The sequence below is a fragment of the Oncorhynchus mykiss genome, chromosome 3 (genome assembly GCF_057628025.1).
Source record: "Oncorhynchus mykiss isolate SJ-2025 chromosome 3, ASM5762802v1, whole genome shotgun sequence".
In the NCBI taxonomy this organism is placed as follows: domain Eukaryota; kingdom Metazoa; phylum Chordata; class Actinopteri; order Salmoniformes; family Salmonidae; genus Oncorhynchus; species Oncorhynchus mykiss.
The window spans coordinates 40,039,246-40,066,228 of record NC_143024.1 but is presented as its reverse complement, the minus strand read 5'-3'; the positions used below and the strand labels follow the sequence as shown (position 1 = coordinate 40,066,228).

The following is a 26,983-nucleotide window of genomic DNA, read 5'->3' as shown; positions in this document are numbered from 1 at the left end:
GTCTGTGTATGATATCAATATTTGAGCACAGAGCCTTCTGGCGATATCGTCTCACAGTTTGGCGAGAGAGAGAGAGTGGTGAGGAGAAGAGGAGGAGGGTGTGGGCCGGGCAGGTGTGTCAACAGAGGTGAAGCTTTTCTCTCTCCATATTTTAACACATAATCGTATCCCTCCTCTCTCTCTCACACACACACACACACACACACACACACACACACACACACACACACACACACACACAGAGAACACTCCAGATTATTTATTTTTTTACAGGTTCCAAGGACGTCGGGAGACGCAGTCAAAACCGTCCGCTAGAGGCTAAAGAAATTTACACAAGTGCCCGGAGCTGGAATTAAACACATGGTCTACAGAGCAGGAGCTCACTGCTTAGACCACTGCACCATCTGTCCACAGTGAGTTAGCAACGGCAGTCTAAACTTAACTGGCTAAACTTAACCGTGTAGTTGTTTTTCTGTTTTTCTGTTAATAGCTACTTTATTGAGGGAAAATGTGCTTCCTATGACTGAGATATGTGGTTTTACCACCTAGCTATCTTAAGATGAATGTGCTAACTACAAATTGCTCTGGATTAGAGCGTCTGCTAAATGAATAAAATATATATTCTTAAATATAGCCCGATCCCAAACCTTAATGCCTGGACTTCACACTAGAGTTGTTTCTGTTTTAACCCAAACCACCATTTTAAACTTCACATTCATTATCTCCAGCACCAACATCAACATATGTGATAATGGCGCGTTTCTATGTTTTTGTAGTAAAAAAAGATAGAGAAAGATACGTGTTTCCAATGGCATCATCAACCAATTAGTAGACAATTCCTACTCATAATTGGCTAAAATGACAAGATGAACACCGATGATGTCATTGGAAACACTTATCTTCCTTTATTTATTTTTACCACAAAACATGGAAACGCGTCATTGTCACATATGTTGATGTTGGGGTGGTGCTGGAGATGAGGAACATGATAACTCTTAACTTAATGCCTTAACTTAACCGTAGAGTTGTTTTCTGCGAGCCTAAATTGTCTGGAACTCATGCGGGAGCCGTGTGCCTAAATACAGGACGTCAGGAGATTAAGTCAGTTTACTAGTCAAAAATAGATGTTTAATCCAATTACGTGAGACTGTGATATCTTGTTGGGCATACACATACACATTACCATGAGGATTAGGACTTCTGGCTGCTGGCTGTGGTGGATGGGCCTGGTGCAAGCAGTCCTCCCTTCCCTCCAGACCTGGGTTCAAATCCTCTTCGAAGTTTCAACTTCTTTGAGCATTTGATTAAGCAGATGGATGGCGTTTGCCTTTTTGCGACAATTCCATTGGTCGATTGTGCCAGGCAAGCTCAATCAAGCCCAACTTGCTCAGTCAAGTATTTGAAATGATTTCGAATAGTATTTGAACCCAGATTTGCCTGCCTCCACTTTGTTCCTCCTCTACCTCCCGTCTCTCCAAAATGATTCCCTGGTGGATGTATGGGCTCTCACCCTCTTCCTGACACGCCCGCCCAGGGAGTAATTGATTCTGCAGAGGCCCCGGCAGTAGAGGCTCCTGGTCTTCGTGCCTCCGACACGTGTGCCACTGATGCTTGGGAGAATTACACCAGGATTGACAGATTAGGTATCCGCGGTTAGCCACGTTGACAAATCATTGGTGTTGCTGGTGTAGGTGGTATGGAAGTGTGTGTGTGATGGAGAGGAGTGTGTGTGTGTGTGTGTGTGTGTGGGGGGAGGGGGTTGGGGGAGTGAGAGAAAGAGAGAGGGAATGTGTGTGTCTGCTATTGTGTGACACAGTACTGTATGTCTTTGCGTGTGTGTGTGTATGTTCATACAGTATGTCCGTGCATGTGTATATGTTCATATAGTATGTCCGTGCGTGTGTGTGTAAAGGAGAGGCGAGAAGGATCGGAGGACCAATAAGAAATACTACACATGAACACAACTGATACCGAAACAATAAACGTGAAACGAACGAAAACCGAAACAGTACCGTGTGGTGAAAAACACAGACACGGAAACAAACACCCACAAACAAACAGTGAAACCCTTGGCTACCTAAGTATGATTCTCAATCAGAGACAACTAATGACACCTGCCTCTGATTGAGAACCATACTAGGCCGAAACATAGAAATCCCAAAATCATAGAAAAACAAACATAGACTGTCCACCCCAACTCACGCCCTGACCATACTAAATAATGACAAAACAAAGGAAATAAAGGTCAGAACGTGACAGTACCCCCCCCAAAGGTGCAGACTCCGGACGCAAAACCTTAACATATAGGGGAGGGTCTGGGTGGGTGTCTGTCCGCGGTGGCGGCTCTGGCGCGGAACGTGGACTCCACAGTCTTTCTCCGCCTCATAGTCCGCCTCCATGGCCTCCTAAACACGGCGACCCTGCTAAATGGCCCCACTGGACTGAGGGGCAGCTCCGGACTGAGGGGCAGCTCAGGACTGAGGGGCAGCTCGGGACTGATGGGTAGCTCGGGACTGAAGGGCAGCTCTCGACTGGCAGATCCTGGCTGACTGGCGGCTCTGGCAGATCCTGGCTGACTGGCGGCTCTGTCAGATCATGGCTGAATGGCGGCTCTGTCAGATCCTGGCTGAATGGCGGCTCTGTCAGATCCTGGCTGAATGGCGGCTCTGGCAGATCTTGGCTGAATGGCGGCTCTGGAAGATCCTGGCTGACTCAGCCTTGGCACCACTCCCCCAGACTGGATAACTACTCTAGCCCGGACCCTCCAGAGTGCAGGCACAGGTTGAACCGGGCTGATGGTAAGCACGGGAGATCTAGTGCCTACTACGCACACCTCTCCCTTAGGCTCCACTCCCACATTTGCCCAGCACAAGCGGAGCGCAGGCATAGGACGCACTGCACCCTCCCAGCGCCCTGGAGACACAGCACGCAGAGCCGGCGCAGGATACCCTGGACCGAAACGGCGTACCGGTGACCAGACACACTGAGCAGGCACCATACACCCTGGCTGGATGCCCACACTCGCATGAAACTTTTGGGGTGCTGCCCTATAGTGCACCGGGCTATGGACACGTACTGGCGACACCGTGCGCTTAACCGCATAACACGGTGCCTGACCAGTAACGCGCTGCTCATAATAAGCATGAGGAGTGAGCTCAGGTCTGCTACCTGGCTTAACCCCACACCTCGTGTGCCGCCCCCCAAACATTTTGGGGCTGCCTCTCGTACCTGTCGCGCTGCCGTGCTGCCTCCTCATATCGCCGCCGCTCAGCTTTCAATGCCTCCAGCTCTGCTTTGGGGCGGCGATATTCCCCAGCCTGTGCCCAGGGTCCTTCTCTGTTCAAAATCTCCTCCCATGTCCAGGAGTCCTGTGATGCTGGCCGCTGCTGCTGCTGCTGCTGCTGCTGCTGCTGCTGCTGCTGCTGCCGCTGTCTGTTACCACGCCGCTTGGTCCTTGGTTGGTGGGTGTTTCTGTAAAGGTTTTCCTCCTCTTCCTCTGAAGAGGAGAGGCGAGAAGGATCGGAGGACCGATATGCGGCGTGGTAAGTGTCCATGGTTCTATTAATAGGAAATACTACACATGAACACAACTGATACAAAAACAATAAACGTGAAACGAACTAAAACCAAAACAGTACCGTTTGGTGAAAAACACAGACACGCAAACAAACACCCACAAACAAACAGTGAAACCCAGGCTACCTAAGTATGATTCTCAATCAGAGACAACTAATGACACCTGCCTCTGATTGAGAACCATACTAGGCCGAAACATAGAAATCCCCAAATCATAGAAAAACAAACATAGACTGCCCACCCCAACTCACGCCCTGACCATACTAAATAATGACAAAACAAAGGAAATAAAGGTCAGAACGTGACAGTGTGTTAGTGTGTGACTGATGTGTGTTGGATCACAGCTCCTCACAGAGAGACTTTAAAGGTCTGATGATAATCTGCATGTGTACTTAGAGCAGAGACGGTGGTGTGGGCAGAGGGGCGTGGGTGTGGCACTACATTGATATTCAAAACGTCCTGGAAATTCAAACCCTTGTGCGATAGATCAAGGACTCTCGTAGCTTCAGCACAATCACTTTACTGTGTCGATGGTTCTCTTATGGGTCTCTCATAAATAAAGGAATAGAGTGGCACTTCATACCACAATCCTTTAATTATTAAGATAGAACCAACAAGGTTATCTCAGCGTTCACAGAAAACACTTCAGGAAGACTATGGAGGACATTTGAACATTGCCAGCAACAGTCGATAGGGCAACAGCATTCAGTGGCATACAGAGTTAAAGATCAAGAACATACACTACATTTAGGAGAAACTAATTTTAGGGGAAACACAGTCATCAAGAAGGATACAGCACAGTATATGTCAATCAAACCAATTTACGAATGGATAATGATTGTCATACAGTATGTTCTATAGTGACAAAGGTCCATTGTTATTTTAGAGCGTACATAAAGAAGAAAGCCACAGGTGACAAGAGAGATCCATCTTGATGTGCTCGGATTACATGAAGTAAATGATCATTACCACAACACCAACAGACATACACAATGGACCGCGTTGTGACAAAACAAACACGTTACACAGGAACATTTCCCCCCCTCATTAATTTAACTGAAGGACCATTATGTGTTTTTCCCAGCGTGCATTAGTCGTGTGGACAGACAAGGAAGGCAAGACGTCTTGGGTGCAACCACAGTTGGGGGGGCCGATGACGTTTCCCCCGTTTGTAACTCCGACAGGGGGGATGAAGGTATGGGACTGGTGAGGGGAGGGGTTGTAATTTGTAAGTCAAGAGGTAAAGAATGACCCAGATCAACTGTGTAACGTGCATTAACATCTTCCATCTTCCCCTGCGGTACAGTGGAGAGCGTTAGGAGGTGAGAGGAACAGTGAGGGGAGGGGAGGAAGAAAGGGAGGTGGGCTTTAGTTTCCCCCTTATCGATTCAGTTTTTTTTAAATCGGCCACAGCAAATATAACTTCCCCCAAATTCAATTCACTGGGTAAAGTGATATAAAACTAACCTTGTTATATTTATTGACAGGACATTGAAATAAATATTAGAGGCATGTGGTGGGAGGGAAGGAGGGGGAAGGTTCCAATCCATTGATTTGCAAAAAATAATAAAATATCATAGAAGTCATTTAAGAAAGCGCACCCCTTACATCTTTCCCCCCCATCCCCTCATCCCCTCTTCTCCTTAGCATATTAGGTGAGGAATAATGTGAAAAAATGCTTAGCACACGGGAACGCGGGCGGTGTGCAGACGTGGGAGTGGGTCCCCCGGGGGGGTGCGGCGGAGCCCCAATCCCATAAATCCCGGCTCGGGCACAAACAATCCATTTTAAATTTTAATTATTTACCATGGCCCTGCCCAGATAGAGGCATTCATTCTCCCCCTCTGTCTGGGATTAAAAATAAAAAATTAGGAGATTAATATTTGGCGGAGTGTGCAGAAAAAAATACAATGAAAAAAAAGACTCCCTGAAAAATGTGTATTAGCTTTTGCCGGGCCTGCGTGACGGCCAAGGTTAGCGATAGCCAAACGGACCAATCAATAACTTCATAAATCCTCCCTGACCCCCTCCTCTGGTCCATCGACACACCCCTGCTGTTTTAGTTGAGGGTTCTCCTCGGTGCCCAGCAACATTAAACCTGCTGCAGGGGGGGGGGGGGGGGGGGGGGGACGGTTTACCTCACTTTACCTCACTCAGCACTTTCCCCACACAGCTCTGTGAGTTTTCGGCCTCCTCCCTCACCTGCATACACATATTTCATCTGTAAACTTAATTACCAAAGCCAGAGCAATATTGCTGAGGTATCCCGTGTCGACCTCTCATTCAAAGGGATTTGGCATAATAGAAAGTGGCTTGCAATAAACAGGAGCAGGAAAAATACTCAGCACAATGACATCCCAGCCTGGCCACAAAATCACCTTTCACAAGTAAACCAAGTAAACCTGTGAGTTCTGTATGGAACACCTATAGTGTGATTTCACGCACAGGCGTTTTTTTTTACCAAATCAAATGAGATGTCATTCAAGTAGCATTCAATCACATTCAAATAACAGGATGTGGGCGCACACAGAATTGTAGATACGGTGGCCCAACTTGTCTGCATTTATGCACCTTATACAGTAGCTTAGGCGTGTGTGCGTGCATTTGCAGGTGCATGTGTGTGTGTGACAGGGGTTGGAATCAAAATGATTTTCCATTTGTTTCTTTCTGAACAGATCCACATGTTTTCTTCTTCTCTCCTTCCCCTGTTTCCATCAGCAATATAAAGTTCTGAATTGGTTTGCCCGCCAAAAAGTACCGGTTAATATTGTTCCACTCGGCTCCTTTTTTAACCTGTGAAATTAAATATTTTTACATTTAGCTCATTAAAAGACTTCACCAATCAGTGTGGATAGAGCAGGCCAACAACACCTAGTTGTTTACATGTGTGATGGACAGACAAGTGTAGCCTATGGCTACGGGTGGCGTGAGAGAGCAAGAGAGGGTTCAGGAGGAGGCTTGAAGAGCTGGGCATCTTGTTATGACATGCTTTATCTGAATTAGGTGCACAGATTTATACCTAGGAGGAGAGGCTTCTATGGAGGAACTTTGAATGTCCTATGAGCTAGCTAGCTAACAAGCTTGAACTAGCTAGCTAACAAGCTTGAACTAGATAGCTAACAAGCTTGTGTGTGCAGAGTGGCAACACAATTAAAAACATGCCTTACCTTTTTACAGTTAATAAATCCAATGTGGAACGTGATAACTAGGCGTGTAGTATCCTTAGCTAGCTTTGAAAAAGTGAATTATTCTCTAGCTAATTAAAAATCTGTCTCCCTATCTTTTCAATCAAGCTTGGGGTAGGTAGTCTAAACATGTACACGCACAGGCAAATATTTGCAGCTTCCAGGCAGACACTGGAATAAGGCTTTGCACAGGTGCTTTGTTGTGTTTTAACGTGGGACTAAAAATGCCTGGAAAGTAAAATAATGTTATACAGCACTTCTCAAGCTTTTAAAATAATGGTTATGTTCCAGAACAGTATTGATCACTTTCGTACCAAGTAATTTTTCTGTTCCTTGAAATGCTTTGCTATTTTCACCTCAGTTCTGAATTGATTCCAACCCCTGCTGTGTGTGTGTGTGCAGACACGGGGGCCGTGCAGACCATGCAACCGCGGTCACAGACTTGTTGAGCAATTACACGACCGTTCAAAAGTTTGGGGTCACTTAGAAATGTCCTTGTTATTGCAAAGAAAAAGCCATGTCTCAGACTGGCCAATAAATAGAAAAGATTAAGATGGGCAAAATAACAAAGACCCTGAACATAGATATTACTTTTTCATTGCAACTCTGCCTAGAATGCCAGCATTCCTGTCACACCCTGACCATAGTTTGCTTTGTATGTTTCTATGTTTTGTTTGGTCAGGGTGTGATCTGAGTGGGCATTCTATGTTGTGTGTCTAGTTTGTCTGTTTCTGTGTTTGGCCTGATATGGTCCTCAATCAGAGGCAGGTGTTAGTCATTGTCTCTGATTGGGAACCATATTTAGGTAGCCTGTTTGGTGTTGGGTTTTGTGGGTGATTGTTCCTGTCTCTGTGGTTGCACCAGATAGGGCTGTTTTGTTTTTTTCACATTTCTTGGTTTTGTTAGTCTATTCATGTATAGTTTCTTTATTAAAGAGCCATGAATAATAACCACGCTGCCTTTTGGTCTGCCTCTCCTTCGACGCAAGAAAATCGTTACAATTCCAGAGTTGCCTCTTCGCTGTTGACGATGAGACCGGTGATTTGCAGGTACTATTTATTGAAGCTGCCAGTTGATGACTTGTGAGGCGTTTGTTTCTCAAACTAGACACTAATGTACTTGACCTCTTGCTCAGCACCGGGACCTCCCACTCCTCTTTCTATTTTGGTTAGTGCCAGTTTGCACTGTTCTGTGAAGGGAGTAGTACACAGCGTTGTACGAGATCTTCAGTTTCTTGGCAATTTCTCGCATGGAATAGTCTTAATTTCTCAGAACAAGAATAGATTGAGGAGTTTCAGAAGAAAGTTATTTGTTTCTGGCCATTTTGAGCCTGTAATTGAACCCACAAATGCTGATGCTCCAGATACTCAACTAGTTTAAGAGGCCAGTTTTATTGCTTCTTTAATCAGCACAACAGTTCAGCTGTGGTAACCATTTTGAAATTATGTTATCTAATGAACAATTAGCCTTAAAATGATAAACTTGGATTAGCTAACACAATGTGCCAATGGAACACAGGAGTGATGGTTGCTGATAATGGGCCTCTGTATGCCTATGAGACGACAATCTGATGTTTCCAGCTACAATACTCATTTACAACATTATTAACAATGTCTACACTGTATTTCTGATACATTTGATCTCATTTTAATGGACAAAGTTTTTTTCTTTAAAAAACAAGGACATTTAACGGTAGTGTATTACAAGAAGAGGGGAAAGCAGCAATCTGATGACTCAAGTAGTTTGCAAAACAATATTAAACTGGAATAAATGCTGCAATTATTAACGAAGACTAACACAATTCCAGTCCAAATTAAAGACTGTAACAAATACTGTAGCCTACCAACCGTACCATTTGTTCCCACTATCATGTATATCCCAGTGGTTTTAAAACTTTTTGACCTGCGACCCCCAAAAAGGAGTGGTACTAAACTTGCATGAACAAGCACGTGTGTGCACATGTGAAAATGCTTGCACAATAGCTGTGCAAATGTAGTGGCCATTACAGCCATAAACTGATTCATTTTCAAAATGTATGATAGGCTGCAGAAATAAACTGTTAAACACATGCATTTGGAGCTGAAAGTCATTCATGATAGCGGTCAATAACAACTAGGGATATATCATGTCACATCCCTGGAGACCAGAGCAAGCTAAATCATACGACCTACTTATAGTGGAGATTGCAGGATCGATGGAAAGCATTTTCTGTCGGTGACGCGCCATCCCTTTGGAGAGCAGCCCGTCTGCAGAGTGCTCATTGTCAGAAGGGTAGCCTTGTTCTTCCTCAGAAATATCGTAATAAATTAGCTGATCATAAACACAGGGGCTCCACAAGGGTGCGTGCTCAGCCCCCTCCTGTACTCCCTGTTCACCCATGACTGCATGGCCACGCACACCTCCAACTCAATCATCAAGTTTGCAGACGAGACAAGTTGGCCTGCTTACCAACAATGATGAGACAGCCGACAGGGAGGAGGTGAGGGCCCTGGTGGAGTGGTACCAGAAAAATAACCTCTCCCTCAATGTCAACAAAATGAAGGAGCTGGTCGTGGACTTCAGGAGACAGCAGAGGGAGCATGCCCCTATCCACACCGATGGGACCACATTGGAGAAGGTGCAAGCTTCAAGTTCCTCCGTTGTACACATCACTGACAATCTGAAATGTTCCACCTACACAGAGTGGTGAAGAAGGCAATGCCTCTTCAACCTCAGGAGGCTGAAGAAATGTGGCTTTGCTCCTAAGACACTCCCAAACTCTTACAGATGCACAATTGAGAGCATCCAGTCAGGCTGTATCACTGCCTGGTACGGCAACCGCATGGCTCTCAAGAGGGTGGTGCGGTCTGCCCAAAGCATCACTGGGGGCACACTGTCTGCCCTCCAGGACACCTACAGGAAGACCAAAAAGGCCAAAAAATATCACGGACATCAACCACCTGAACCACAGCCTGTTCACCCCGCTATCATCCAGAAGGTGAGGTACAGTACAGCTGCATCAAAGCTGGGACCGAGAGACTGAAAACCAGCTTCCGTCTGAAGGCCGTCAGACTGTTAAATAGCCATCACTAGCTGGCTACGACCCGGTTACCCAACCCTGCACCTTAGAGGCTGCTGCCCTATGTACATAGACCTGGAATCACTGGTCACTTTAATAATGGAACACTAGTCACTTTAATAATGGAACACTAGTCATTTGAATAATGTTTACATGCTTCTTTGCCCATTTCACATGTATATACTGTATTCTATTCTACTCTATTTTAGTCAATGTCACGCTGGCATTGCTCATCCTAATATTGATATATTTCTTTATTCCATTCTTTTACTTTTAGATTTGTGTATTGTTGTGTATTGTTAGATACTTCTGCACTGTCGGAGCTAGGATCGCAAGCATTTCGCTACACCCGCAATAACACCTGCTAAATATGTGTATGTGGCCAATTTGATTTGAAAAGGGCACTTTGGAGACTGGGAGGGCTAGAGCCTTATCTGTGTGTGTGCGTGTGCCTACGCATGTGCGCGTGTGTAACGACAGGGCCACCCTACAGGGATGGAGATGACCTAACCGTCGTCACTTAACAAACACCAATTAAAGCGGTCATAACTTACAGCCTTGCTACATCCCATACCGACTCACTGCAACACCCCAACACGGCAACACCCTAGCGTCACACTCTTTGACTATGATGTATCCAACAGTACGGTCTGCAGGCAGGTCTAATGTTCTCCATAAATTTCAGCAGCTGGAGCCATCTGGAGTGAACGCTTCAACACTGATCAATGGGGGGACGTAACCGGCGGGATAGGAGAGGCTGAGATGACTTCATATAGCCATCATACACCATGCATCTGCACTGGTGGAGGGAGGGCCAGATACCTGCTGCAGAGAGAAAGGGGTTAATACAGTCAACACTAGGGACTGTGTAAGCTTGTCTGAAAAAGAGCTCCAAAAACAAGTTTGGGACGGTTGGAGTTTTTTAGCGAATCAATCAAATCAGTTGGGATAACAGGCAGTAACTCTCTGGATGTCTGTCTGTTGAAATATTTTGGAGAAAGGAGAGCGAGCAGGGGATTAGAAATGGTGAGGGAGAGAGAGGGAGGTACAGTAGATAGATAGAGAGAGAGAGAAAGAGAGGGGAGAGAATGAGAGTGAGAGAGAGAGTGGTGGGCACACTAGTATCTCTACCTGCACATGACCATCTGATCATTTATCACTATTCGCCTACCTCCTCATGCCTTTTGCACACAATGTATATAGACTCTTTCTTTTTTCTACTGTGTTATTGACTTGTTTATTGTTTACTCCATGTGTAACTCTGTGTTGTTGTCTGTCCACACTGCTATGCTTTATCTTGGCCAGGTCGCAGTTGTAAATGAGAACTTGTTCTCAACTAGCCTACCTGGTTAAATAAAGAATAAAAAATATAAAAAAAATAGAGAGAGAGGGAGAAACATCTAGCCTGTGGGTGTATGAGCAGGAGACAGGTACTGTATACAGAGGGAGAGGGAGAAACATCTAGCCTGTGGGTGTATGAGCAAGAGACAGGTACTGTATACAGAGGGAGAGGGAGAAACATCTAGCCTGTGGGTGTATGAGCAGGAGACAGGTACTGTATACAGAGAGAGGGAGAAACATCTAGCCTGTGGGTGTATGAGCAGGAGACAGGTACTGTATACAGAGGGAGAGGGAGAAACATCTAGCCTGTGGGTGTATGAGCAGGAGACAGGTACTGTATACAGAGAGAGGGAGAAACATCTAGCCTGTGGGTGTATGAGCAGGAGACAGGTACTGTATACAGAGAGAGGGAGAAACATCTAGCCTGTGGGTGTATGAGCAGGAGACAGGTACTGTATACAGAGAGAGCTACAAAGATACACTTAACTGTCAAGGCGCTGAAAGAGCAGAAAGAGACAGAGCGAGGGAAGGAAGGGAAGGGGGGTTGAAGAGAGAGTGAGAGAGAAAGTCAGCCCGACAGACTTAGTTCAGTGCAGAATGTTGTTATTTATCCGATGGCTGCTGAACAAATAAGGGACCTCCCGTTCTGTGATCGTCTCTGTGGGGGGCTGTCAGATCGAGGCACACATCCTGGCTGAGCACCCAGAAAGCAGCCACAACGCTCCAGCTGCGCTCTCCCAACACTTTCAATATGCCAGGGAACTGTCGCTTATAAGCCGTCTCAAGATGGTCACTATTTAAGAATTGCCTTTTGACTTTTAACACCCACATCCTCATTGAAGTCAAATCCCTTTCACCTGGCCACTAGTTTAGTGATACTATTTAAGGTAAAGAAGCCATACTCATACTTACAACACAAGAACACAATCACTTATAGCTTTTTCTAAGTATCTGCCTCATAAAAAACGGAAATAAATGGGTTTAACCCAATGACCTTGTTACAATAAACAATAAAAACACGTTTTTTTTTCAAAGTCTACATTGCCCACAACATAGCTTACAGACAGACCTCAAGGCTTAGCAACACAGAGTTCTAATATTGAACCATTCTATTTAAGTGTAGGAGGTGGAGAAGGATCAAGTGCTCACAAAAACATCTGCCATCTCCATGCAGAGAAAGATTCAATCCTGAACTGCAGGATCTTTTGTAGCAGTCCATCATGGTCCCAGCCCAGTGGAGTAAAGTGGGCCCCTACTGGACCCCTTATACCTTTGGCTAAGAGAGTGTGCTCTGACACCTGTGCTGGCCAGAGGAAGAGGGAGGTGGAAGAGGATGTGGAGTGGGCTTGACCTCCCTGTGAGCCTCTCTCGCTCTCGCCCTCTTTTTCTGAAGTGGCAGCTGGGGTCAGGAGTTTGACCTCTGCCAGGGGGTGGTTGACCTCTGTGATCCCTGGTTGACCTCTCTTGACCCTGCTTACACCGTGATCTCCGTGGGTGCTCAGTGGGGGCTGGCCTGGCTAGACCTGGACCCTGTGGTCACTGTGCCGTCAATGCCGGGCAGCAGCGGTCAGCCCCCGTGACAAATGAGGTCAGGACACCGGCGGGAGATTTATGTCCCTCTCAACATGGACAGGCCACATCTAGAGTGAGCAAGCGGTCTGTCTTTACAAGGTGTACTGTGTGTGAGAGGTGTGAGAGCTAGTGCAGCATTTATTGAGACGTGTGGAAGACACTCGTTAAGTGGTGTAGAGAAGGTGTGGGTGTATACGGAGTGTGAGAGCCAGCGCTGCTGATCTAGAACTGTAAGTAAATTAAATTAAGTAAACTATGAGTTTGTGAGGGAATGGATCTATTATATGGAAGAGCAAGTGTGTAACGTGAGAGAGTGGATTCATCCACACAGAGTAAGTTTAAGAGAAAAGAAAAGAGAGGGAGAGAGAGAAAGAGAGTGAAATTAAATAGAAGGTAATCATGAAGTATAGGTAGAACGCAGAATTCATGTTTGATACCTGTAATCTACTTTCCTGTTGCTTGCTCGGAAAAACAATCCCACAGTGCTTTGCTCAAGGTCGAAGAGTTCCTGGTCCCGAGAACCATGGGAGGTAATCCCCTAGATTTGCTAATCACGCTACACGCTAACACTCGTAGCGCACCAACAAAACCAAATGAACGATTGTCGCCCAACAAACTACTTCCCTTACTTATTCATTCTTTCTCAAGGTCCCAAAACATATAAATAAATAATTACACACACACATCAATCTATCTCTATCTCTCTTTCCTCTTCTTCCTCTTTTAAAGCGATGCTGTGGGCTTTTACCGAAGTGGCGCCGGGGCACCGGTATCATTTATAACGGGATGGCAAACGTTAATGCAGCCGTGGCTCTGTTCAATGTTTTATTCATTCTGTTTTATTATTAGGGCCCCACTTAAATAGGTGAGCTCTCTCTCTCCTCTCGTCTCCTTTCCTCTGGCCGCAACGGCTGCTGCTAGCGCGGCACAGCTAGCTTTATCTATCACCCTGACAAGAGCTGCTTAACAAATGGCAACCTATTCCCTATATTGTGCACTATGGACCCTATGGGCCCTGGTAAAAAAAAAGTGCACTGTATAGGGGATAGGATGCCATTTGGGAAACGGACAAGACCGTCTTCCCCAGGAAGTCTTTCAGAAAAACTTCAAACAGCCCAAGCTATTGATTTCTCCCTCTTCTCCTCTTTCACCTGGGCACCAGCATACATCTTCTGCCGACTAGAAAGACAGAGAGAGGGAGAGAGAAAGAGAGAGAGAAAGAGGTAGGGGGGAGGTAAGGAGAGAGAGAGGTAAAGAGAGTGAGAGAGATGAAAGTAGAAGGGAGAAGCCTAGGCCTCCGCATAACAATGTGGGTGACCTCATCTGATGCTCCGTTCGTTTTGTCTCTATGTTGAGAAGAGACCTATAACTGTCAGGTCTTGCAGTAGACAGTTATAAGTCCGTGTAATAGATTGTGGTACTAGTAGCAGTGGGGCTGCACACATGCTAATTATTATTTTAGAACAAACCCTTGTGTGTTCTGATGCATCATCGATTGAGAAGGGAAAAAGCAACGGTTGATTCAATCACTCAAGAATTATTCAAATATATTTCTATGTTAATTGGATTGTTTGTTCATAAGATGAAAAGTGACACACAAATTAGCATTCTTAGCAGAAATGTGACACTTTGCACAAACGAAAGTGGATCTTCTTGACTTCTTGACTCAAGGAACAACCCTGGACCAGGCAAAGAACAATTCCAACGCAAGGTGAAGCATGATGAAGTCACAGAAAATAAAAACTTGCCATAATAACACAACCACAGCTTTCTATTTCCGACTTTCTAAGAATGTTTTAGAAGCATTTCTAAAAACTCACCTGTGCCACGACTTTCTCCAGCGGGAGAGGAAAACATCGTACGTCTTTTATGTTGCTCCACAAGACACTTTGTCCTGATTTCAAACACTGCCTTGAGACGCCAAAGGAAACCAAAGGAAGGAAACACTTATTATTATTCCCTCTCATCAACAACCCTAAGCCATTACTGGGGAGACAACACAACAACGATTTAAGGTCTTTTGATGAAAACGATTTATTACCTTCACCCCTTTGTTGGCAAGAAAGATGCCGTATTGATATAGGAGACGATATGATTTAATGGGAGCCTAATGATTTTCCCCCAGGTGGGTTAATGAGGAACAGTGGAACTAGGAACTGTTTGAAAGCACAGCCAAATGTAAAAAAAAAAACACAAAAAAAAAAACATTTTGCTCCTTGCTCAAACACGCTTAAAGAAGAGTTAAGCAAATAAATACTTGAGCAGATAAGCAAGTAATTAAGCAAATACATTGGTAAGCCCAGACCCAAGGGGGAGGGATAAAGGAGATAAGGTTGATGTGATCAGTGGGAATTCAGGTGGTGAATCGCTAACTGTCTTAGATGGACACTTCTGAGAGCCAATGGGATTTGGGCTGTCAAAAGTCTCTTTACTCTTGCTAATGTATGTTCGTTACATTAAATGAAGGCTTGATCATGAAGGTGCTGGCACAGTTGACAAAGTAGCTATCTTGAGTTTGCAGTTCAACAAGATGGATGATATAACGGAGATGTATGTGTTATTTTAGACAGTGTTGTGATACCGTCACCCTTGATGAAGGTACGTTGTGGACAAAGTTGCTCTCAACCTGCTTGTCATGGCCTGCTGACAGTTTTGCAGATCCCCATGAGGTGGAGAAACTCAGGCACCCGAGGAGAGGGAGAAAGAGAGGTTTAGACACAGATCATTAGTTGACACATTATTCTTGTGTCAAACTGGGAGGCATCCCAGCTAGCACAATGGATCTGGGCCGACTCCGGCTGAGAGTCATGGCACTCGGCTGAGAGTCAGGCACGGCCGACGTCATGTGGCCCGGGTCTGGACCGCCTTCGGCAGTATTACCTATGGCTAGGATACGGGGATTGAGCTCAGGCCGATTCCGGTGTGAGTTATCTGGCCCAAATGTATTACATGGGGCATGGGCCGATTGGGGCTAACGTTACTCTCTGTTTTATATAATTATTTCATTATTTATTTTTCCATATATTCTAACTGTTTCTGTGTTAAAAAAAGTCCTGTGTAGTACTTTAGTATTTTGATACTTTGTGCAAGGCAATATATAAGCATTAAAAACTTTGGAGCCTCCTGAGTGGTGCAGCGGTCTAAGATGCCGCATCGCAGTGCAAACTGCGTTGCTACAGATGCTGGTTCGAGACCCATGCCGGCCACGACTGGGAAAAGCATGAGTCGACACACAATTGTCCGAGTTAGGGGAGGTTTTGGCCTGCCGGGATGTCCTTGTCCCATCGCACTATAGCGACTCCTGTGGGGGGCCAGGCACTGACACGGTCCACAGGTGTATGGTGTTTCCTCCAACACAATTTTTTTTGTTTTGTGGATGGGTATAATTTCTATGTATAAAATGTATAATAGTAATGTTTAAAATGACCGAATCGGGTAATTTCCTATACATTTATTTACATTTTCATCGGGCTGCTTCTGTGGGGATTCTGGTAAGATGCCGGCAAAGTCGGCTGAATTCCGGTAGACGGAAATGGCCCGATGTACTTGGGCCGATTCTGGGCAGTCATTCATTCTGATTCCGGGCTGAGTCTGACACACAATTCTGGGCCGATTCAATCAGTTCCGGCCCCTCGGAAGAGGGCCGCTTCTGGGCCAATTCCTCATTGCTAGCTGGAATACTGTGTGAGAAACCTTCTAACTGTTCCCCATGCCATTTACTATGACTGCTCAAAGCAACGTTAAATTTGAAGGCCTACAAGGCGTTTTTTCATCGGGCATGTTTGAGTTATGGGACAAATACTCCCTTTAGATCATCATTTGTATTTGAGATATTTCACTTTGAAGTCAGAATCATCTTTCCCAGTCCATTCTGACTCAGTAGAGTAAGCTGAAGTAACTCACGGAGCAGTGACACGTTTGTCTCTCATCTCTCATCTCTTCTCAAGCGTCTTTATTGCTTCAAGGTATTTCTGTATTCCCTGACGGAGCTTCGCTCTGTGCTAGGCAGCGCTGCCGACGCTTGAGCTGGAGGTGAGGCAGAGCAACAGATTCTCTTTATTTCTGTCATGTTAGCATGTTAGCGTTGACATTCTCCCCCTCCTCCACCTTCAACGCTCTACTAGCCTCAGGCCATCTCACCTTACCCAGGCAGGTTGTTTTATTTTCCTCCCCTTTGCACATGCGGGCCTATCGTCTCTCGTTATCTTTCATTCGCATTCTCACTTTGGACAGAGAGAGGAAGCGAACCTGAGTGTTTACCAGAGCACCGTGTTTGTCGCACCTGGTGTTGTGCACCCTGACAGGAGCATAAATTAACGCCCTCGCAGGCACCCAAGGGCCCCATGGTGAGGAGCATCATTATGGGGCGTGAAGCAAGCTGCAACCCTGATTGTCGGAGGCCAAATGTTAGGGAGGAGACGCAACCTGCTTCAGCTGTTAGAGGCTTAGACACCCCCATCACCTCACACACACCCATGCAAACACACACACACACACAGACACAGCCACACACTAACCATTTCCCCTTACTCCTATCACTCCCTTTCCTAAATGTTTCAACTCTTCTCCCCTCCTCACCTCTGCTCAGCTTCCTCCCTAACAAACATACATTAACCAGGAATTCAAAACAGAACAAATATTCAGACAAAAATAGATGAGCGAAGACAAAGGAAGAGAGAGGATAAGATGGGGAACAGACACAACAGACACACACAATACCAAACAAACAGGTTCCAATTAATATTTCATTATAATTGAATTGAATTCATATGTTATTGCCGGAGTGAGACCTTTTATCGGTCCTCAGAGAGGGGCGGGAGGGGGGACAGCAGGATGATTTGGGCTCCTAAAATGTAACCCTAATGTGATGAACAACGGGACAGAAGACAAAGACTCCCATAAGTGTACAGAAGTAGTGCTCCAATACTGTGCACCAATAGAGAGTGCAGGTTGACTATTTAGACCTACTTTCATTTGTCTTTACCTGTGGAGAGACTAAATATTTTATCTTCAGCTACATCACAATCTTTTGAGATGCTATTCTCAGAAGCAATTTCAAAAGGGATTGTCACTCTTTGGATCCAAATGACACAGTTGTATGAGTGCAAGTTTAGTAGTGTGTTTTTGTTGGAGTGTGTGTGTGTGTGTGTGTGTGTGTGTGTGTGTGTGTGCAGATGTAGGATCTTAATCGGGTTACTCTTTAAAAAAAAATATATATATATATATATTTTTTTTTATTTCACCTTTATTTAACCAGGTAGGCTAGTTGAGAACAAGTTCTCATTTACATCTGCGACCTGGCCAGGATAAAGCATAGCAGTGTGAACAGACAACAACACAGAGTTATACATGGAGTAAACAATAAACAAGTCAATAACACAGTAGAAAAAAAGAAAGAGTCTATATACAATGTGTGTGTTATATAAATATTCATACACATAGCTCATATAAACAAAGACATTCCGTAGTAAGAACACATACACCCAGCCATAAGACTGACCCCCTCTTCCTTATATAAACACACATCTCATCTCCCTCTAACTGGCCTGTCCCAAGAGCAAAGAACTTTTGCTGTGCACCAATGGGGCCCGCTCTGGCTAGAGCAAGGCCCGCCTCCAACCCTCCGACCAGTCAAGAAGACCGAAACGACAAGACTCCACCTACTTTATTCTATGTATAAAAATGTATGTAACCATTGTATAGGCCTCTTTTTCACCTGGCTCCTTGCCGAGTTATGTGAACTAGGTCCGTGCACGTAAAACTGCGGGACAAGATATCTCTGACTCATTAAAACTGTCTTTCGTTACAACTGAAATCCACTCTGTCCAGCGTCCGTGATTTGGTCTCAACTCTCCAGTATTTGAACACTAACAGAATTGGTAGCAGAGTTTGGTTATTCTTGAATTCGATCTATTATAAGTTAGTGTGAGAGGACGAGACTGATCACGGCTAAAAAATCAGACGGAAGAGTGACTTCCCCAGCCATTCATCTTGCCTCAGGAAATCTGATCGGAGCGCTCTATATAAAGGTGAGCAGAGCCCGTTATATCGAAATCTGCATATTGTATTATAGTCTAAACCAAATTTTGATCAGAAAGTACTGGGCGTGAGTATGAATCGGTGCCCAAATTTTTTACATAAGAACCTAAGACATTGATTAAAGATATCTTGTTTTGTAAAAAAAAAAAATATATATATATATATACATATTCTTATTAATGGGCCTATACTCAGTTATTTTAATAGGAATGTGTGAATTGTGATTGACCAATGTGTTAAATTCCTCCAGGGACCCTATTTGTTCTGAAATCTGCATAGAAAACTGTCCTAATTATATATGTATTGGGTTGTGTATAGAGGTGACGTTAAATAGTGGCTGTGTTTTAACACGTAATGGACACAATTATGGATGTTGGAAATTCAATGAGAATTTCATACGAATGAATGAATTATAGATGAACCGAATCTGCAAGTAAGGTCTTGTGGAGGTGTGGTTATAGATGAACCGAATCTGCAAGTAAGGTCTTGTGGAGGTGTGGTTATAGATGAACCGAATCTGCAAGTAAGGTCTTGTGGAGGTGTGGTTATAGTTTAATGATAGATGAACCGAATCTGCAAGTAAAAATTTCCTATTTTGATACGTTCTGTACTATCGAATAAGGTCTTGTGGAGGTGTGGTTATAGTTGAATGATAGATGAACCGGATCTGCAAGTAAAATCTCCTGTTGATACATATAACATCGAATAGGTCTTGTGGAGGTGTGGTTGGATTGAATGAATCTGCATGAAAAATGCCCTATTAAAAAAGCTGTGTATTATTTAATAGGTTTTGTAAGAGGTGTAGTCGAGTAGATACAGGATATGTAAGTTTGGCCTTCCACTAGACAGAGATCGGGAATGATGTGGCTATTGCACATCAAACAATAAACATAAGATGAACCAGAGTTGACATTCCATGATTTGGAGATGGGGGAAATTAAATTGAAAGAAACGTTTGTCGCGGAGTAGGTTGGGATACGTAACTGGGCTATTATGCACACGTGCTGGTAGACAAAGCCACCTTAGTATCGAATGGAATACTGATTTTCGTTTTTTTCATTCCTGTTGATATTGCCTAAAGTTTAAAATTATTCTGACAATTGCTATAGAATCGCTCGAATTTACTGATATAAGTTCATAAAGGAATTTACTGAATTGTTTACAGAAAGTATTTAAATAATTCACTGAACAACTCTTAGTTGTCTAGACATTCTATCTATATTTCCTAAAGAGCTAGAATTACTCTGAAAATTGTTATAGAACCGTATATATTCACTGATATATTGTTCCAAAAGGAAATCGCAGAATCATTTATAGAAAATACCTAAACGAATCGCTGAACAAATTCAAATAAAATACCGGTGAAATACACACGTGGCGGGCGTCACATATTGATAACCCCCTTTGTCTCGACCAGGGACAGGCTAAGCATACAACGATAGAAATAAACACCACATAGTAAGGATTGAATATACCTAAATAACGCATTATACACATTATCAGACGACTTAGATAAAATGTCTGCAGCCATCACGCCCAAACAAATGATTGCAGTAGAAACTCAAGACCAAGGGGAGCAGCCAGATAACACTCAGATCGTGGCACAGACTGTCTCTCAGATGATCCAACAGCAGACAGCCCCACCACCCCATTACCCTCCCCCACAGCGGTATATCCTGCAGGCAACGGGCTCAACGAGGCCCCTACACTGGACCATACAGAGGGGGAAACTACCAGTGGTATAACTGAGGAATTCCCGGTCACTATGCCAGATATTGCACAAAACCACTCTCCCCGCAGCAACAGCAATGGAGAGAAAGAGGAAGAGGACGTGGAGGGGCACCAGGAAGAGGAAGAGGACCCTCTCCTAGACACATGCAGCAGGAGCAGCAAGATTACAACCAACCCTCCCACTTCAACACCTGATCACCCAGTAAGAATGATGAGGATGCCACTCCTGCCGATGACCACACTGTCTGAAGCCCAAGAAGTGTACTGGCTAAAATGCCTACCCACAGGGCCTGCCACCCCTCACATCCAGTTTAAGTTCAACCAACTGAAAGCTCAAATCTACACTCTGCACCCATATAAGACTCCCCAAGCTGAGATCCATTGCACACTCAATGCAACAGAAACTGATGACTGCCTCTACACTGCAGACTGGGACGAAGACATGATGCACCTGACCCCATCTATCAGGTGTTGTACCATTGGGTGTGGCCCAGAGGGGGTGGCAGCACCGGTCATCCTACGATCAAGGAACCTCCATGCACCCCTGGCCTGGACGGCTGAAGCATCAACAGCCATAGCACTCCTGAAAACGGATCTATCAGCGGCAGCAGCTCTGACTGCACCTGACTACAAGAACAAGTTCCATTTGGATGTTTCTGGAAGGGAAGGATTCACCTCATCCGTCCTATTCCAGAAACAAGAGGGGGAGAGAAGGGTCTTGATGTACTACTCTTCAAACTTGACCACATTGAGGTAGGACAGTCAACATGCTCCAGATACGTTGCTGCAGTAGCAAAAGCTATTGAAAAAAAACAGCTCACCTCGTGATGTCACCCTTCAATCAGCCATCATCCCTCAACCAGCATCGGCCAAATTAGCTGAAATCATCGGATTGACGCAGGTCCTCATCAGAGGAAAAGGAAAGACTGAATATCTATACAGACTCAGCCCATGCCCATGAAGCAGGCCACACTGATGGACCCAGAACTTTTATGAGAAACACATGGCCCCACACACGAAGGCAAACTAAAGACCCTCCAAAAAGGCCTCGCACATCTGGTGGCACCCTCACATAAAAAATATGACTGACTTATTTTATGACGATGATTTATTTTGTGACGAATGCAATGGTTGTGACAGACACAACCCAAAGAAACCATATCAAACACCAATGGGCTCATACGTAACACCTAATGCATGTTTTCAGGATATTAGTATAGACTACACCGACATGGGCCCCGAAAATTTATCTAAAGGCAAACTCTATCTCCTAGTCATAGTAGATAGGTTCTCCAAATGGGTAGAGGCAATAATAACAAAAGGGGAGGATGCTAGGTCAGTCTTTAAGTGGCTACAAACCAAACTAATACCCAGGTATGGCATCCCAAGACAAATCAAATTTGACAAATGGCTCACATTTAACAAACACCTGAGACAGGTGGAAGAAAGATTTGGCATAACCCACAGATTTGGATCTGTGTACAGGCCCCAATCCCAAAATCTGGTGGAACGTCAAACCAAAAGCTAAGATAGCTTTGGGATAATGACTGGTAGAGTCATGCATGGTCCACCAAGGGAGGGAGGTCATATGCCCGCCCTTGATGTACAACAAATTGTAATGTCTAATTATGTGAAAAAACTGACGGTTCTCTCTGCAGCACTCTCTACCCAGGTTCACAAGGTCCAGGAGGGGGAGCTGCCGGGGGACACGACACTACTGAAGGTAAAGGTTGGTGACGGGGTGAGGGTTACAGTCCACAAGAGAAAGTGGCTGGAACCCAGGTGGACTGGACCGTACGAAGTGAAGGAGGTTACTTCACACTCAGTCCAGGTCAAAGGTAAATCAGGCACACCTTGACACCGCCTTACACATTGCACCCCAGCCCCAATTCCTTCTAGAACACTGACTGAAGTCAGAGCTGATTTGAGCGGCCTAAATTCGATTCCAAATGAAGACACTCCTTCCTCAGGTGATGCGGCATCAAACTCCGCCTCCCCTGAGAAGGGAACCTCGCCCAGTTAGAGGGAAATTTCTCCCTCTCTGGGTGAGGCTGGGGATATCTGGTCCCTTATTTGTGATATTCATACTGATATTTGGAGTAACCCTAGGACTTTCACATGGTTAATTGAACAACTATTTCACCCTGCCACATCACATACACCAACCCCTACACATGTCCCTAACTCCTTTCCTGATATCACTCCCTCCAATCACTCCCATCCCAAACGTAGCACTACACCTACAGACCCACCATGCAAACCAGACAAGGTTAGGAGCACCACCTTATGTATACCCACGATTGCAACCGCCACCTTTCTGCTATAGTTTTCACGTCTAATAGACGTGAAGAGGGGGATTTGTTATATAAATATTCATACACATAGCTCATATAAACAAAGACATTCCGTAGTAAGAACACATACACCCAGCCATAAGACTGACCCCCTCTTCCTTATATAAACACACATCTCATCTCCCTCTAACTGGCCTGTCCCAAGAGCAAAGAACTTTTGCTGTGCACCAATGGGGCCCGCTCTGGCTAGAGCAAGGCCCGCCTCCAACCCTCCGACCAGTCAAGAAGACCGAAACGACAAGACTCCACCTACTTTATTCTATGTATAAAAATGTATGTAACCATTGTATAGGCCTCTTTTTCACCTGGCTCCTTGCCGAGTTATGTGAACTAGGTCCGTGCACGTAAAACTGCGGGACAAGATATCTCTGACTCATTAAAACTGTCTTTCGTTACAACTGAAATCCACTCTGTCCAGCGTCCGTGATTTGGTCTCAACTCTCCAGTATTTGAACACTAACATGTGCAAAAGGCATGAGGAGGTAGGCGAATAATAAAAATTTTGCAGATTAACACTGGAGTGATAAATGATCAGATGGTCATGTACAGGTAGAGATACTGGTGTGCAAAAGAGCAGAAAAGTAAATAAATATAAACAGTATGGGGATGAGGTAGGTAAAGTGGGTGGGCTATTTACCGATGGACTATGTACAGTAGCAGCGATCGGTTAGCTGCTCAGATAGCAGATGTTTGAAGTTGGTGAGGGAGATAAAAGTCTCCAACTTTAGCGATTTTTGCAATTAGTTCCAGTCACAGGCAGCAGAGAACTGGAACGAAAGGCGGCCAAATGAGGTGTTGGCTTTAGGGATGATCAGTGAGATACACCTGCTGGAGCGCGTGCTATGGGTGGGTGTTGCCATCGTGACCAGTGAACTGAGATAAGGCGGAGTTTTACCTAGCATGGACTGTTGCTGAAATGTAGATGAGCTTTGTGAGTTATATAAATTCACTGAAAACCCGCACTAACACAGTTATATTAGCATCAAGTTTGAACTTTTTATGGCTGCAGGGCCAGTATTGAGTAGCTTGGATGAAAGGTGCCCATATCAAACGGCCTGCTCCTCAGTCATAGTTGCTAATATTTGCATATGATTATTAGTATTGGATAGAAACTGTTTGAATCATTTATGTGAGTATAACAGAACTCATATTGGCAAGCAAAATCCTGAGTTGAAATCAAAACAGGAAGTCAGAAATCTGAGCTTGAATGTATTCACCAGAGTCCCCAATGAAATCCCCTTGAGATATGAATGATGTTGCACTGCCTATGGGTTCCACTAGATGTCAACCATCAATATAAATTATAATGAGGCTTCTATGTTGTTGTGAGAGTGAATGAGAGCAGAATATATCAGATGTCCATCAAGCAGCCATTTTGTGATCGCGCTTTTTCCTCATGTTAGTCGCTTGCGTTCCATTGCTCACGATGACAAGAAGGAATACTCCGGTTGGAACTTTATTGAAGCTGTATGGTAAAAACATCCTAATGATTGATTCTGTACTTAGTTTGAAATGTTTCTTCGACCGGTAATATCACTTTTTTAAGTTTTTGTCCGAAATAACGCTGACCAGAATTCGCTTTGGATATGTATACCAAACGCGCTAACAAAAGAAGGTATTTGGACATAAATAACGGACATTTTCGAACAAAACAAACATTTGTGGACCTGGGATTCCTGGAGTGCTTTCTGATGTAGATCATCAAAGGTAAGGGAATATTTATCATGTAATTTCTTGTTTATGTTGATGCCATCTTTGCGGCTGTGGTGTTTTTACTTTTGAGCGCCGTCTCAGATTATTGCATGCGTTTCTTTTTCCTTAAAGTTTTTTGATATCTGACACAGCGGTTGCATTAAGGAGAGGTATATCTACAATTCCATGTTTACAACTTGTATTATCATCGAACATTTATGATGAGTCTTTCTGTTGAATGTTGTGGCTATGCAAAATCACTTTATGTTTTTGGAACTAGTGAATCTAACGCGCCAATGTCAACTCCGATTTTTTTTATATAAATATGAACTTTATCAAACAAAACATGCATGTATTGTGTAACATGAAGTCCTATGAGTGTCATCTGATGAAGATAATTCAAGGTTAGTGATTAATTTTATCTTTATTTCTGTTTTTTGTGAATGCTATATTTTGCTGGAAAATGGCTGTGCTTATTGTGGTTTGATGGAGACCTAACATAATCGTTTGTAGTGCTTTCGCTGAAAAGCCTATTTGAAATCGGACACTTTGGTGGGATTAACAACGAGAAAAGCTTTAAAATGATATAAAACACATGTATGTTTTAGGAATTGTAATTATGAGATTTCTGTGGTTTGAACTTGGCGCCCTCTATTTTCACTGATAGTTGTCATATCGATCCCGGTATCGGGATTGCAGCCATAACAGGTTTAAATGAAATATTTATATTTTGTCTGACGCCAAAAAAGACAGGAAATTCAAAAGCTAATTTCACCTATGCACTAAGGCTTTTCAGCATATGCAGCTTTGACACAAGTACAGTAGATTAAGCTTTACTGATCTACTGTACTTCAACAAAAAGATGTACTCACATTGGATGGGTAGATTAGGATTCAAACCGTCTTTCAAACAGCCAAATAAATATTCTTAGAGTAATTTTACCCCATTAATGTACTTGGAAATGTAAACATGTTTTTTTTCCATTTAAGACATGATCCTATTCCACCCATTTAAAAAAAATGTTAAGGTGCAATCTTGGCATCTGGGAATCTGTTCAGTGGTCTTATTATTAATATGTGCCCCTTGGTTCTTAAAGGGGCAATCTGAAGTTTAAACAACGAAGTGGATACCCCGCCACTGTTTTGGTAAAAAGCTGAGGAATGTGCGGTGGAGAAATGTAACCCCACTCAAATGAATCGATAGAGCTATGCATACAAAATGAAAATGTTAACCATATTTAAAGGCTATACAGTGGTTGTTAACAATTACATTATTTACAAACAATGGAGTACAACAAGCATCTTTGGGGGGGGGGGGGGGGGGTTCTGACGGGGTACGACAATTGGACTAAGCTCGTGAGGCATTTATAATATACTGTAAGTCATATTGTTCTAGAATCAATGGGTGTGTGTAAATAAATGTAAAGTAAAAAAAATTAAAAATAAAAACGGAGCAATTGCAGATATAACCCTTTAAGTAATATACCTTGTAAATATTACAAGTGCACAACTCTCTTACTCTATCATAATCCCAAATATTGGGTTGCATTATTCAATAGTTCATAGCAGGAACACAAAACATGTTCTAAAGCTGTCAACTTCCCTGTCCATTTCCCATCTGAGTAGTCCTGTGTATTAGACATGTCGGGTGTAGACATGCAGATATTTCACTTTTCCTGAATCCTACTGAATCCGATCAAGTTCACGAAGACTGTGATAAAACAAATCACAGATGGCAGCAAGTGTTCTGAAGTTCTCTTACATTAAGGAGCCCTGGACTAGAAAGCATTACCAAGTACATTAAAGGGGTTAACCTAATCTAAGAGTATGTGTTAGGCTGTTTGCGGGAAGGTTTGAATCCAAATCAACCCATCCAATTAAGCTACAGTACTCAGGTGTCAAAGCTGGGTATGCTGAAAAGCCTTGTTACTGCATAGGCTACATTAGCTTGTGAATTCCTGTATTTTTTGGCTTCAGACAAAGGCATGGTTTTCATTTTTTCTCCTGGTGTGATAACAGGGACGACAGTGCAATGGTGGAACCCATTATACTGCGATAGAATATACAGATAATTGTGGACAGCGCTAGATGTATGTTCTTTACACATTTTAGAGTGAGAAAGATTATCCACAGACGAGCAATGAGCAAAGAGAAAAGAGGACTGTTGGTGTGTAATACCCCCCCCCCCCCCTTCTACTGCGACACAATGCACAGATAAGTGGGTCTAGTTCAATAGATGATAGGAGTTGGCCTTCACACCATTTAGGCTTAAAAATAAAACAAATACATCACATAATTAATTTGAGGAAGCAATGTTTGATAAGTAGTATAAAACATGTGAATAACGCATTTTGCCTTCATTACGAATATACAGAGTTTACAGGCTACGATCAAATCAAATCAAATCAAATTTATTTTATATAGCCCTTCGTACAT

At 43.9% G+C, this 26,983-nt stretch overlaps 1 long non-coding RNA gene across 1 annotated transcript; it reads left to right on the top strand.

Moving 5' to 3' along the window:
• The first annotated feature begins 18,146 nt into the window (after positions 1-18,146).
• LOC149984541 (uncharacterized) lies at positions 18,147-23,260 on the top strand. Its single transcript, XR_016494959.1, has 2 exons — positions 18,147-19,310; positions 19,405-23,260. It is a non-coding gene; the product is annotated as an uncharacterized LOC149984541 (long non-coding RNA).
• Positions 23,261-26,983: the final 3,723 nt, after the last annotated feature.